General features: G+C 43.9%; 1 protein-coding gene across 4 annotated transcripts in view; it reads right to left on the bottom strand.

Moving 5' to 3' along the window:
- LOC139584435 (basic helix-loop-helix ARNT-like protein 1) overlaps positions 1–9,453 on the bottom strand; it is a 33,669-nt gene extending 24,216 nt beyond the window's left edge. Inside the window, exons 1-2 of one of the 4 annotated variants that reach the window (XM_071416270.1) lie at positions 9,170–9,451; positions 8,648–8,808 (exon numbers count right to left, since the gene is read on the bottom strand). The gene's annotated coding sequence lies outside the window, so the exon portion shown is untranslated. Of the gene's footprint in view, positions 1–8,647 lie in introns of all 4 variants that reach the window. The other 3 variants (XM_071416272.1, XM_071416267.1, XM_071416269.1) reach the window with 3 other exon arrangements.
- Positions 9,454–14,418: the final 4,965 nt, after the last annotated feature.

Raw genomic sequence — 14,418 nt, 5'->3', positions numbered from 1 at the left:
AGTGAGTTGTTTAACAAGTGTTTTTTTTATTTTTTATTAATGACATACTGCAATTCACAAAGAGTTGCAAACACTTGTTGACATTCTTTCACTAATTTAACTGATGTTGTTCGCCCTATTTTCTTAACAGGTATGGATCCAGAAATTAATTCAGCATCTCTTCTGTTTATTTTAGAGACCCATTTTGTCATTTGAAAAAAGTGCCCATCACACAATTTGTTTGATTAAACATTACCTTTACATTTATTTTATATTTTCTGTTTAAATCAAATATATAATTTGAAGAAAACACATAATTGTGGCAATTCATATCTTGCAGTAAAATACTTGAATCTCAAGAGAAGACAGGTTAAATGTTCTGCTACTTAGAAAATAGTCCTGATGCAATAGGCCTAGACAATATCCCCCAAAATAACAATACACTTAATTCATACATTTTCAGTCATTTAGGATGTAAACACAATAGCACACAAAAAAAATCCAATCTGGGAGGTAAACTCAATAAAATATTAAATATTTGAATACAGTGTGGCTCAGTTGGTAGAGCATGGTGCTTGCAATGCCAGGGTTGTGGGTTCGATTCTCAAAAGGGGACCATTATGGGGAAAAAATTATGAAAATGGATGTACTTGTAAGTTGCTCTGGATAAGAGCGTCTACTAAAATGTAAAATAATTCTGCTGTGTATTTCGGTTGTAATCAAGGCATTTGAATGTACCAGAGGCCACCAAAATAGAGTTTGTTCAGCAAAACAATTCTTAACCTGGAGGAGCAAGCCACCCCGGACCCCCTTGGCCTGGGGGATCCTGGCTGGCTACTCCATGTGCTTGTGGAAAAGATTGAAGGATGTCAGCATAAAAGCAATTTCACATTAAAGTGGTCTTGAGCTGAACATTAAATAATGGTCACATAATATACTGTAGGTTATTATTAATCAGGAGGGTTAGAGTCTGGATTGAATGGATCATACATGCAAAATACTATTCATTCATCTTATTCCATTGAGCCAAGCCATTCATGGCTATTTTAGGCCTTTCGAGGTCACTCTCGACAGTAGTTTAAAAGGCTTGTGAAAGTAATTTCTTCCTGGCCTGAAAAAGAAAAGCACTTCTTGTTAGGGTTTTCTGAGGGAGTAGGACAAAGCAATGGGAAAACCACTGTGTCATGATCAACACAACGCAAAGCAAAAAACTGGGTCAGCGTCGCCGGCTCAATTTCTCTCCTTTATTGCATGCAGCTGCCTACTTACAGCATTGGCAATGGATAGCCTAGTTTGATTAAAGCATGGTCTCTGAGGATACAATCACAGAATGGCTCCCAGGCACAGCTGAGGACATAGTGTAGTTCCATTCCATAGAAAGCTTATATTCCATGGCCCATGGATTTAGAACCAACAGTCATGACAGAAGTCTTAGAAATGATCCATCATGCCAAGAACACGTCAAGGAACTTGTGAGGATATTCAATAAGCAAAAAGGCTGTTTGGAGCGTTACATGTGAGTGTAACATGTTACCAAATAAAGCACCGGTATTCAGACACAATGTTGGACCCTGCCAAAGTACAACTCACTGGCAATGAACAGACTTTAGGGAGTCAAAAACCTGCCAGCCAAAGTTGTCACAAAGCAGCATTGTTTGGTTAGGTACAGTACACTAGCTAGCAGTCATAGTCCACATTTGTTTTTATTTCACCTTTATTCAACCAGGTAAGCTAGTTGAGAACAAGTTCTCATTTACAACTGCGACCTGGCCAAGATAAAGCAAAGCAGTGCGACACAACAACACAAAGTTACACATGAAATAAACAAGCGTACAGTCAATAACAATAGGAAAAAAAAGAAAGTCAATATAGAGTGTGTGCAAATGGCGTGAGGAGGTATGGCAATAAATAGGCCATAGTAGCGAAGTAATTACAGTTTAGCAAATTAACACTGGAGCGATAAATAGCAGATGGTGATGTGCAAGTTGAAATACTGGTGTGCAAAAGAGCAGAAAAGTAAATAAAAACAATATGGCGATGAGGTAGGTAGATTGGGTGGGCTATTTACAGATGGGCTATGTACAGCTGCAGCGATCGGTAAGCTGCTCAGATAGCTGATGTTTAATGTTAGTGAGGGAAATATAAGTCTCCAGCTTCAGCGATGTTTGCAATTCGTTTCAGTCATTGGCAGCAGAGAACTGGAAGGAAAGGCGGCCAAAGTGGTGTTGGTTTTGGGGATGACCAGTGAGATAAACCTGCTGGAGCACGTGCTACGGGTGGGTGTTGTTATCGTGACAAGTGAGCTGAGATAAGGCAGAGGTTTACCTAGCAAAGACTTAGATGACCTGGAGCCAGTGGGTCTGGCGATGAATATGTAGCGAGGGCCAGACAACTAGAGCATACAGGTCGCAGTGGTGGGTGGTATAAGGTGCTTTGGTGACAAAACGGATGGCACTGTGATAGACTGCATCCAGTTTGCTGAGTAGAGAATTGGAAGCTATTTTGTAAATGACATCGCCGAAGTCGAGGATCGGTAGGATAGTCAGTTTTACGAGGGTATGTTTGGCGGCGTGAGTGAAGGAGGCTTTGTTGCGAAATAGGAAGCCGATTGTAGATTTAATTTTGGATTGGAGATGTTTAACACAGTGTCCAAAGAAGGGCCAGCTGTATACAGAATGGTGTCGTCTGTGTAGAGGTGGATCAGGGAATCACCCGCAGCAAGAGCGACATCATTGATATACACAGAGAAAAGTGTCAGCCCGAGAATTGAACCCTGTGGTACCCCCATAGAGACTGCCAGAGGTCCAGACAACAGGCCCTCCGATTTGACACACTGAACTCTAAGAAGTAGTTGGTGAACCAGGTGAGGCAGTCATTTGAGATACCAAGGCTGTTGAGTCTGCCGATAAGAATACGGTGACTGACAGAGTCAAAAGCCTTGGCCAGGTCGATGAAGACGGCTGCACAGTAGTCTTATCGATGGCGGTTATGATATCGTTTAGTACCTTGAGCGTGGCTGAGGTGCACCCATGACCAGCTCGGAAACCGGATTGCACAGCGGAGAAGGTACGGTGGGATTCGAAATGGTCAGTGATCTGTTTATTAACTTGGTTTTCGAAGACTTTATAAAGGCAGGGCAGGATGGATATAGGTCTGTAACAGTTTGGGCCTAAAGTGTCACCCCCTTTGAAGAGGGGGATGACTGCGGCAGCTTTCCAATCTTTAGGGATCTCGGACGATATGAAAGAGAGGTTGAACAGACTGGTAATAGGGGTTGCAACAATGGCTGGGATAATTTAAAAAAAAGAGAGGGTCCAGATTGTCTAGCCCAGCTGATTTGTACGGGTCCAGGTTTTGCAGCTCTTTCAGAACATCTGCCATCTGGATTTGGGTGAAGGAGAAGCTGGGGAGGCTTGGGCAAGTAGATGCCGGGGGTGCGGAACTGTTGGCCGGGGTTGGGGTAGCCAGGAGGAAAGCATGGCCAGCCGTAGAGAAATTATTGAAATTCTCTATTATCGTGGATTTATCGGTGGTGACAGTGTTACCTAGCCTCAGTGCAGTGGGGAGCTGGGAGGAGGTGCTCTTATTCTCCATGGACTTTAGTGTCCCAAAACTCGTTGGAGTTAGAGCTACAGGATGCAAATTTCTGTTTGAAAAAGCTAGCCTTTGCTTTCCTGACTGACTGAGTGTATTGGTTCCTGACTTCCCTGAAAAGTTGCATATCGTGGGGACTATTCGATGCTAGTGCAGTCCGCCACAGGATGTTTTTGTGCTGGTCGAGGGCAGTCAGGTCTGGAGTGAACCAAGGGCTATATCTGTTCTTAGTTCTACATTTTTTGAAAGGGGCATGCTTATTTAAGATGGTGAGGAAATTACTTTTAAAGATCAACCAGGCATCCTCGACTGACAGGACGAGGTCAATATCCTTCCAGGATACCCGTGCCAGGTCGATTAGAAAGGCCTGCTCGCAGAAGTGTTTTAGGGAGCGTTTGACAGTGATGAGGGGTGGTCATTTGACCGCGGACCCATAGCGGATGCAGGCAATGAGGCAGTGATTTCTGAGATCCTGATTGAAAACAGCAGAGGTGTGTTTGGAGGGCAAGTTGGTCAGGATAATATCTATGAGGGTGCCCATGTTTATGGATGTACCTGGTGAGTTTCTTGATAATTTGTGTGAGATTGAGGGCATCAAGCTTAGATTGTAGGACTGCCGGGGTGTTAAGCATATCCCAGTTTAGGTCACCTAACAGAACAAACTCTGAAGATAGATGGGGGGGGCAATCAATTCACATATGGTGTCCAGGGCACAGATGGAAGCTGAGGGGGGTCTATAACAGTCGGCAACAGTGACAGACTTATTTCTGGAGAGATTCATTTTTAAATTAGAAGCTCGAACTGTTTGGGCATAGACCTGGAATGTATGACAGAACTTTGCAGGCTAACTCCTCCCCCTTTGGCAGTTCTATCTTGACGGAAAATGTTGTAGTTGGGTATGGAAATCTCCACATTTTTGGTGGCCTTCCTAAGCCAGGATTCAGACATGGCAAGGACATCAGGGTTGGTGGAGTGTGCTAAAGCAGTGAGTAAAACAAACTTAGGGAGGAGGCTTCTGATGTTAAAAGCCTTGGTTTCATGCATGTTTTGGTTACAGAAGTCAACAAATGAGAGTGCCTGGGGACACGCAGGGCCTGGGTTAACCTCTACATCACCCGAGAAACAGAGGAGGAGTAGGATAAGGGTACAGCTAAAGGCTATCAAAACTGGTTGTCTAGTGCGTTGGGGACAGAGAATAAAAGGAGCAGATTTCTGGGCGTGGTAGAATAGATTCAGGGCATAATGTACAGACAGGGGTATGGTGGGGTGCAGGTACAGTGGAGGTAAACCCAGGCACCGAGTGATGATAAGAGAGGTTGCATCTCTGGACGGGCTAGTTATGCTGGGTGAGGTCACCAAATTTGTGGTAGGTGGGACAAAGGGGGTATCTGAGGCATGTTGAGTGGGACTAGGGGCTCCGCAGTAAACTAAGACAATAATAACTATCCTATACAACAGTGTACAAGGCATATTGACATTTGAGAAAGACATAAAGCGAGGCATAAAGCAATCACAGGTGTTGATTGAGAGAGCTAGTTAAGGCAACAACGGGTAAGACAACAACAACAGGTAAAATGGCGATGAATGGGCAGAGGGTCGGTTAACTACACACAGGGCCTGAGTTGGGGCCGACAGATAAACAAAAAAAGAAACAAAATGGAGTACCGTGATTAATGAACAGTCCAGCAGGCATCAGCTATGTCGCCAAGTGATCATAGGGTCCAGTGAACAGCAATAGATGGAACAGGGAAGCCGCAGGGTAGTCGTTACTACGCTAGCACGCGGGAGACACACCGTTTAAAGTTAGCAGGCCGCGGTAAGTAAAAGCGTCTGCTCCGACATCCGGCGAAGGCCGGTTGAGGGCACAGCGGATGGAGTTAAGTTGGCGGACCAGTCGTGGTGGTACAGCAGGTGCCGTGTCGACAAAGGGTCCAGACCAGATGGCGAAAGAGGTAATTGTAGTTGTAGTAATTTTGTTTGCTAGCCGGGAGTTGCACCTGGCTTGCGGCTAACTGGTGCTAGCTTCGAGGCAGGGGCGTTAGCCACTATAGCCACTCGGTAGCAGCTAGCTAGCAGCAATGATCCAATGCAAAGGTCCAGAGCTAACGGCAAGGATCCGGTGGAGTGGTGGATTCTAGCAGTGTTGGGGTAGAGTCCGGGAGGCATCGGCTGAGTAGCCGGGTGATCACAGAGTAGGCCGGGAGGTGGGCCTGGCTCAGGGCTAGCTTCAGGGCTGGGTCACTCGGTGGCAGCTAGCTAGCTGAAATGATCAGGAGTAATGGTCCAGGTCCGGCGTTGTAGTGGAGAAAACAGTCCGATGCTGGCAAGTATTATCCAGGCAAAAAAAAAAAAAGTCTGGTGTCTGTGCAGAAGGAAAGGCCGCTAGCAGTGGCTAACAATGGCTAAATAGCTAGTAGCTAATTAGCTTCTGATGGCTAGCTGTTGATGGAGGTTCTGGCTATAAGGTCTAAAGAATAGCGGATCCGTGTCACATTGGGTGAGGCGGGTTACCGGAAGGTATATTTCAATAAAAAATTAATTTAAATATATACAAAAAAATACAAAAGTACACGAGAGGACGACAAACCACGTCTGCACTGCTACGCCATCTTGGTTATAAATGAATGCACTGAAAATGAATGTGACATAAAAACACTGGTTTGATGTGCACTGAGAAAGAGGAAATATTGCATCTGACGTGTATAACCCATTACCTACAGTGCATTCCGAAAGTATTCAGACCCCTTCATTTTTTCCACTTTGTTACTTATTCTAAAATATATCAAATTGTTTCCCCCCTCATCAATCTACCGGAGTGCCAAGTCTAAGACAAAAAGGCTTCTCAACAGTTTTTTTTACCCCCAAGCCATTAGACTCCTGAACAGGTTATCAAATGGCTACCTGGATTTGCATTGTGTGCCTCCCCCCAACCCCTATTTTTACAATGCTGCTACTCTCTGTTTATCATATATGCATAGTCACTAAATATACATTCATGTACATACTACCTCAATTGGGCCGACCAACCAGTGCTCCCGCACATTGGCTAACCGGGCTATCTGCATTGTGTCCCGCCACCCGCCAACCCCTCTTTTACGCTACTGCTACTCTCTGTTCATCATATATGCCTAGTCACTTTAACCATACCTACATGTACATACTACCTCAATCAGCCTGACTAACCGGTGTCTGCATGTAGCCTCGCTACTTTTATAGCCTTGCTACTGTATATAGCCTGTCTTTTACCTGTTGTTTTATTTCTTTACTTACCTATTGTTCACCTAACACCTTTTTTGCACTATTGTTTAGAGCCTGTAAGTAAGCATTTCACTGTAAGTTGTAAGTTCGGCATGCGTGACAAATAAACTTTGATTTGAGAGAGGCTGGACTGAGGGCTTGTAGACCTGTTGTAAGGCAGGTCCTCACCAGACATCACCGGCAACAATGTCACCTATAGGCAAACCCACCGTCGCTAGAACAGACAGGACTGGCAAAAAGTGCTCTGCACTGACGAGTCTCGGTTTTGTCTCACCAGGGGTGACGGTCGGATTTGCGTTTATTGTCGAAGGAATGAGCATTACACCGATGCCTGTACTCTGGAGCGGGATCGATTTGCAGGTGAATGTCTGGGGTGGTGTGTCACAGCATCATCGGACTGAGCGTGTCATTGCAGGCAATCTTAACGCTGTGCGTTACAGGGAAGACGACATCCTCCCTCATGTGGTACCCTTCCTGCAGGCTCATCCTGACATGACCCTCCAGCATGACAATGCCATCAGCCACACTGCTCGTTCTGTGCGTGATTTCCTGCAAGACAGGAATGTCAGTATTCTGCCATGGCCAGCGAAGAGCCCGGCTCTCAATCCCATTGAGCACGTCTGGGACCTGTTGGATCGGAGGGTGAGAGCCAGGGCCATTCCCCCCAGAAATGTCCGGGAACTTGCAGGTGCCTTGGTGGAAGAGTGGGGTAACATCTCACAGCAAGAACTGGCAAATCTGGTGCAGTCCATGAGGATGCGATGCACTGCAGTACTTAATGCAGCTGGTGGCCACACCAGATACTGACTGTTACTTTTGATTTTGACCCTCCCTTTGTTCAGGAACACATTATTCAATTTCTGTTAGTCACATGTCTGTGGAACTTGTTCAGTTTATGTCTCAGTTGTTGAATCTTGATATGTTCAAATAAATATTTACACGTTAAGTTTGCTGAAAATAAACGCAGTTGACAGTGAGAGGGTGTTTCTTTTTTTACTGAGTTTAGGTATGCACGTCAGCTTTGACATCGGTTTGCACATCGGGTGTTAAACTAGACATCGGCCGATACCGATGTTGCCATTTTTAGCTAATAATCGTCTGATTCCGATATGTTCACCGATATATCGTGCATCCCTACTGTTAAGCATTGAAATTGCACTTTTGGGTTGAATTAAAAACTATATTATTTTCTTTAGGAATCTAGTGGAGGAAAAGTTGTAAAAAATATAAAATAGTAAAAGTACAGATACCCCAAAAAACGATTTAAGTAAAAAATACTTTAAAGTACAACTTAAGTACTTTACACCACTGATTTTTGTGTCATTAGAAAATGTAGGCCTATAGCTTCAAATCTTGTTTTTTTTAAAGTTGCAAATAATGCTCTCAGCAGGTAGCTAACCCCATTCCTTGAGCATTTAGTTAGTATGAATGATACAGATATAAAGTTGTTATAAATGTCATGGAATGCATCAGGTTCTATTTGCATGTGGGAATGTCATGAATGCATCCCTTGGAATATTGCCCCTTTAGCTACTTTACTTTTATTATTAGTTACTGGACCACCTCGTGTGTCACTTTCAGACAGCCAAGCTGGGTTTCCACTAGCTCACTCAAACTCTTGGGGGCATTCTGCCTTCTCATTACCGTTTTCAGCCATTGGCTTTGCTCACGACTGGCTCATGTGAACTACAATCCCGACGCTGTTTTAACGTCTAGAAATATCAATAATGATTGCTTGAGATATGACTTTCTTAACATATGGCCCTCATCTTTCATCAACGAGAAATAATCCTTAAAATAAAAAAAATACACTTACTGTTGCAGTTTTGCACAGATCCATACAGCTATGGTTGCCTCCATAGCCCACATGCAGGATCACCCCGAATTGCAGGATCGCCTCAAATGCAGGAACGCCCCGAATTGCAGGAACGCCCACATGGGGGAACGCTCACATGCAAGAACGCCACGAACTACGGGCTGCAGTTCCACACTATTATTAACGAGCCCAGCTAGATCCAACCAATGACGTCTCCAACTAACGTCAGGATGCTACCCCCGTCCAGCCCCCCAAAAAATACAGACCCTAACTTAACGTTAAAATTACTAGGCTTGGATATTTTAGTCCACAGCTAAAATACACTTTCATCTAAGAGACTTCTAGCTACAGTGAAACGTTAAGTTTACATTGTCCTAACTTGGCTAGCCCTAAATTCATCTTGTTATCTAGGGTAACGTTAGTTAGCTAACGTTAGCCAACTAGCACCGCGATATATAACTAGCTATGCAACTAGCCATTGGTCATCACGACACATGCTGAAAATATTATGCAGCTACTTACATGAGATGAACTAGCTAGGACATCTCCATCTAATGGACCCATCTGTCTAATGTTACGTGAACTGTGATATAAAACGGTAACGTTACTCAGTCTGTGACCTACTTTCTCCCTCCGTCATGACCAGTGCTGCACCACTAACCTAGTTTTTCTAAACCAATTGCACAGGAGGACTACACTACGTCTTTTCTCTCACCAATCAGAAAACGATTGAGAACAGGAAAAGATAACGGACATACTGCCTTCCAATTATAGAGTGCCAATATTTTCCGAGGTGGGACCGGGCCGATGGCAATGTGCGGATTCGATTATGCTGAGCCGCAGGGAACCGGACAAGGGCCCGTTACGTCATCGGCGACAGCGGGTAGGGAGAATCGGCTTGGTCATTTTTTCAACAAGGCAGCATGGTGCATCGTCCAGAAACAAACTTTTCCATAAAATAGTGTTCTATATCTCTTTTCCATGAAATAAATGTTGGTCATTTTTTCAACAAGGCAGCATGGTGCATCGTCCAGAAACAAACTTTTCCATAAAATAGTGTTCTATATCTCTTTTCCATAAAATAAATGTTAGAATTTTCTAACTGGTTTTCATTGGGAGGGCAGATAAATCTAAAACGCAATCACTTTTGCATGTGAAAACACATAATCCTACTCATTACTTCACGTGCTCCTACGTCACTTTGTTTTGAGCCGACATCGCTGTGAACTGTGAATGGGGCACCTGTCTCACACCCAAAAGGTAGCCAGGTTCCAAAACGAATGCAATTAACTTTCACCCTTGCAAAACACGCCGAACGCGGGCGCACGGGCGATATTAATCGAACCCCCTCAGTGGAACGTCTTCTTCACTGGCCTGGGCTGATCCTCGATGGTCTGGAAGGGCTCCTTCTTCCCATCTGCACATAACAGTTGAATCAAATACCTAGTAGTAGGCATCATTCACTTAAAGGGCATACTGCCACTTTTCAACCTCAAAGCATCCTTAGCCAATCCAACTACCTCATCCCCATACTGTATTTATTTATTTATCTTGCTCCTTTTCACCCCAGTATCTCTACTTGCACATTCATCTTCTGCACATCAATCACTCCAGTGTTTAATTGGTATAGTGTAATTACTTCGCCACCATGGCCTATTTATTGCCTTACCTCTCTATCTTACCTCATTTGCACACACTGTATATAGACCTTTTCTACTGTATTATTGACCGTATGTTTGTTTATTCCATGTGTAACTCTGTGTTGTATGTGTCGAACTGCTTTGCTTTATTCTACAACTGCCAGGTCGCAGTTGTAAATGAGAACTTGTTCTCAACTAGCCTACCTGGTTCAATAAAGGTTAAATAAAAAAATAAAAAATATTCATTATTTCTGGCACCATCCCAGTGTTTACAATCGTGGCCAAAAGTTTTGAGAATGACACAAATATTAATTTTCACAAAGTCTGCTGCCTCAGTTTGTATGATGGCAATTTGCATATACTCCAGAATGTTATGAAGAGTGATCAGATGAATTGCAATTAATTGCAAAGTCCCTCTTTGCCATGCAAATTAACTGAATCCCCAGAAAACATTTCCACTGCATTTCAGCCCTGCCACAAAAGGACCAGCTGACATCATGTCAGTGATTCTCTCGTTAACACAGGTGTGAGTGTTGACGAGGACAAGGCTGGAGATCACTCTGTCATATTGATTGAGTTCGAATAACAGACTGGAAGCTTCAAAAGGAGGGTGGTGCTTGGAATCGTTGTTCTTCCTCTGTCAAGCATGGTTACCTGCAAGGAAACACGTGCTGTCATCATTGCTTTGCACAAAAAGGGCTTCACAGGCAAGGATATTGCTGCCAATAAGATTGCACCTAAATAAACCATTTATCGGATCATCAAGAACTTCAAGGAGAGTGGTTCAATTGTTGTGAAGAAGACTTCAGGGCGCCCAAGAAAGTCCAGCAAGCGCCAGGACCGTCTCCTAAAGTTGATTCAGCTGCGGGATAGGGGCACCACCAGTACAGAGCTTGCTCAGGAATGGCAGCAGGCAGGTGTGAGTGCATCTGCACGCAGAGTGAGGCGAAGACTTTTGGAGGATGGCCTGGTGTCAAGAACATAAACATAAAGAACATATGGTGGAACAAACTCCCTCACGACGCCAGGTCAGCGGAGTCAATCACCACCTTCCGGAGACACCTGAAACCCCACCTCTTTAAGGAATACCTAGGATAGGATAAAGTAATCCTTCCAACCCCCCCCCCCCCCCTTAAAAGAGTTAGATGCACTATTGTAAAGTGGTTGTTCCACTGGATATCATAAGGTGAATGCACCAATTTGTAAGTCGCTCTGGATAAGAGCGTCTGCTAAATGACTTAAATGTAAATGTAAGAAGGGCAGCAAAGAAGCCACTTCTCTCCAGGAAAAACATCAGGGACAGACTGATATTCTGCAAAAGGTACAGGGATTGGACTGCCGAGGACTGGGGTAAAGTCATTTTCTCTGATGAATCCCCCTTCTGATTGTTTGGGGCATCCGGAAAAAAGCTTGTCCGGAGAAGACAAGGTGAGCGCTACCATCAGTCCTGTGTCACGCCATCAGTAAAGCATCCTGAGACCATTCATGTGTGGGGTTGCTTCTCAGCCAAGGGAGTGGGCTCACTCACAATTTTGCCTAAGAACACAGCCATGAATAAAGAATGGTACCAACACATCCTCCGAGAGCAACTTCTCCCAATCATCCAGGAACAGTTTGGTGACGAACAATGCCTTTTCCAGCATTATGGAGCACCTTGCCATAAGGCAAAAGTGATAACTAAGTGGCCCGGGGAACAAAACATCAATATTTTGGGTCCATGGCCAGGAAACTCCCCAGACCTTTAATCCCATTGAGAACTTGTGGTCAATCCTCAAGAGGCGGGTGGATAAACAAAAACCCACAAATTCTGACAAACTCCAAGCATTGATTATGCAAGAATGGGCTGCCATCAGTCAGGATGTGGCCCAGAAGTTAATTGACAGCATGCCAGGGCGGATTGCAGAGGTCTTGAAAAAGAAGGGTCAACATTGCAATATTGACTCTTTGCATCAACTTCATGTAATTGTCAATAAAAGCCTTTGACACTTATGAAATGCTTATAATTATACTTCACTATTCCATAGTAACATCTGACAAAAAATGCTAAAGACACTGAAGCAGCAAACTTTGTGGAAATTAATATTTGTGTCATTCTCAAAACTTTTGGCCACGACTGTACATATGTGAAGATCATGCGTTTCCATGATCTGTGGTTAAAAATATTAAAAAGAAAGGTCCTAAAAAATGCTTCTCTTTGACAACACAGGGTACATTAAAGCTGCAATATGTAACTTTTTGGGCGACCCGACCAAATTCACATAGAAATGTCAGTTATAAATCTGTCATTATCATTGAAAGCAAGTTTAAGAAGTGGTAGATATGTTCTATATGCGCTATTTATATGCTTCCCATTCGTAAATGTGTTTTTTTTGTCTTTTACATTCAGTTTTGTACACCAGCTTCAAATAACTGAAAATACAATATTATTGTAATTGAAAAGATCATTCACAGTGGTTTAGATGGTACAATATTCTCTACATTCTCTATTCTTGTTTTGTCACATAAACTGAAATTAGGCGAACAATTAGAATTTTGGCAACCAGGGTATGGCAGAGAGATTACTGCATAGTCCACCTTTAAAATAAAAAAAGAATGCCACATTCAAAACAATCGGGATCTCGGAACTCAGAACTTGGATCTGACTTCAGTGCGTTCAAGACAAATGGGAACAAAAAAAAAACTAGGTCCAACTAGAAAAAATACTTTTAAACTGTCATCCAACTAGAGATTCCAATTAGGAAACCTGAACATCTTTCTAGAGCTCTGACTTGAAGATCACTGATGTCATGATTTGACCAAAAGTATGTGGACACCCCTTCAAATGAGTGGATTCGGTTATTTCAGCCACACCCGATGCTAACAGGTGTATGAAATCGAGCACACATCCATGCAATCTCCGTAGACACACATTGGCAGTAGAATGGCCCGTACTGAAGAGCTCAGTGACTTTCAATGTGACACCGTCATAGGATGCCACCTTTCCAACAAGTCAGTTTGCCCTGCTAGTTTCCCCGGTCAACTGTAAGTGCTGTTATTGTGAAATGGAAATGTCTAGGAGCAACAACCTAGACATACGGCTCAGCCGTGAAGTGGTAGGCCACACAAGCTCACAGAACGGGACCGCTGAGTGCTGAAGCGCACAGCACGTAAAAATTGTCTGTCTTCAGTTGCAACACTCACTATCAAGTTCCAAAGTGCTTCTGGAAGCTATGTCATTGCAAGAACTGTTCGTCGGGAGCTTCATGAAATAGGTTTCCATGGCCGAGCAGCCACACACAAGCCCAAGATTACCATGCACGATGCCAAGCATCGGCTGGAGTGTTGTAAAGTTTGCCGCCATTGGACTCTGGGGCAGTGGAACATGTACGTTTGGTGGAAGAGGGATAATGGTCTGGGGTTGTTTTTCATCGTTCGGGCTGGGCCTCTTAGTTCCAGTGAAAGAAAATCTTAATGCTACAGCATACAATGACATTCTAGATGATTCTGTGCTTCTAACTTCGTGGCAACAGTTTGGGGAAGGCCCTTTCCTGTTTCAGCATGACAATGTCCCCATGCACAAAGCAAGGTCCATACAGAAATGGTTTGTCGAGTTCGGTGTGGAAGAACTTGACTGGCCTGCACAGAGCCCTGACCTCAACCCTATCGAACAACTTTGGGATGAATTGGAATGGCGACTGCGAGCCAGGCCTAATCGCCTAACATCAGTGCCCAACCTCACTAACGCTCGTGGTTGAATGAAAGCAAGTCCCTGGAGCAATGTTCCAACATCTAGTGGAAAGCCTTCCCAGAAAAGTGGCTGTTGTAGCAGCAAAGGGGAGACTGACTCCACATTAATGCCCATGATTTTGGGATGAGATGTTCGTCTAGCAGGTGTCCACATAATGTTGTATTTGGACAAAAGTATATGGACAAAAATATTGTATTGTGCTCGACATAATGAAAATTAGTTTGAAAGTGGTGGAATTTCCCATTAATCTAGCCTGGGTTTCCAGATGAGTGCATCAGGAGAGGAGATGGAGAGAAATACACTTTTGACAATTGGTATGTAGTAAGGCTATAGCTAAATGGCTAGGTATTGGGCCACAACATGTGTTTGCGATCCGAGTTGCCCAGATGGACAGCCCTCTGAAT

The sequence above is a fragment of the Salvelinus alpinus genome, chromosome 9 (assembly GCF_045679555.1).
Source record: "Salvelinus alpinus chromosome 9, SLU_Salpinus.1, whole genome shotgun sequence".
Classification (NCBI taxonomy): domain Eukaryota; kingdom Metazoa; phylum Chordata; class Actinopteri; order Salmoniformes; family Salmonidae; genus Salvelinus; species Salvelinus alpinus.
This window is presented reverse-complemented; position numbering and strand designations above follow the sequence as displayed.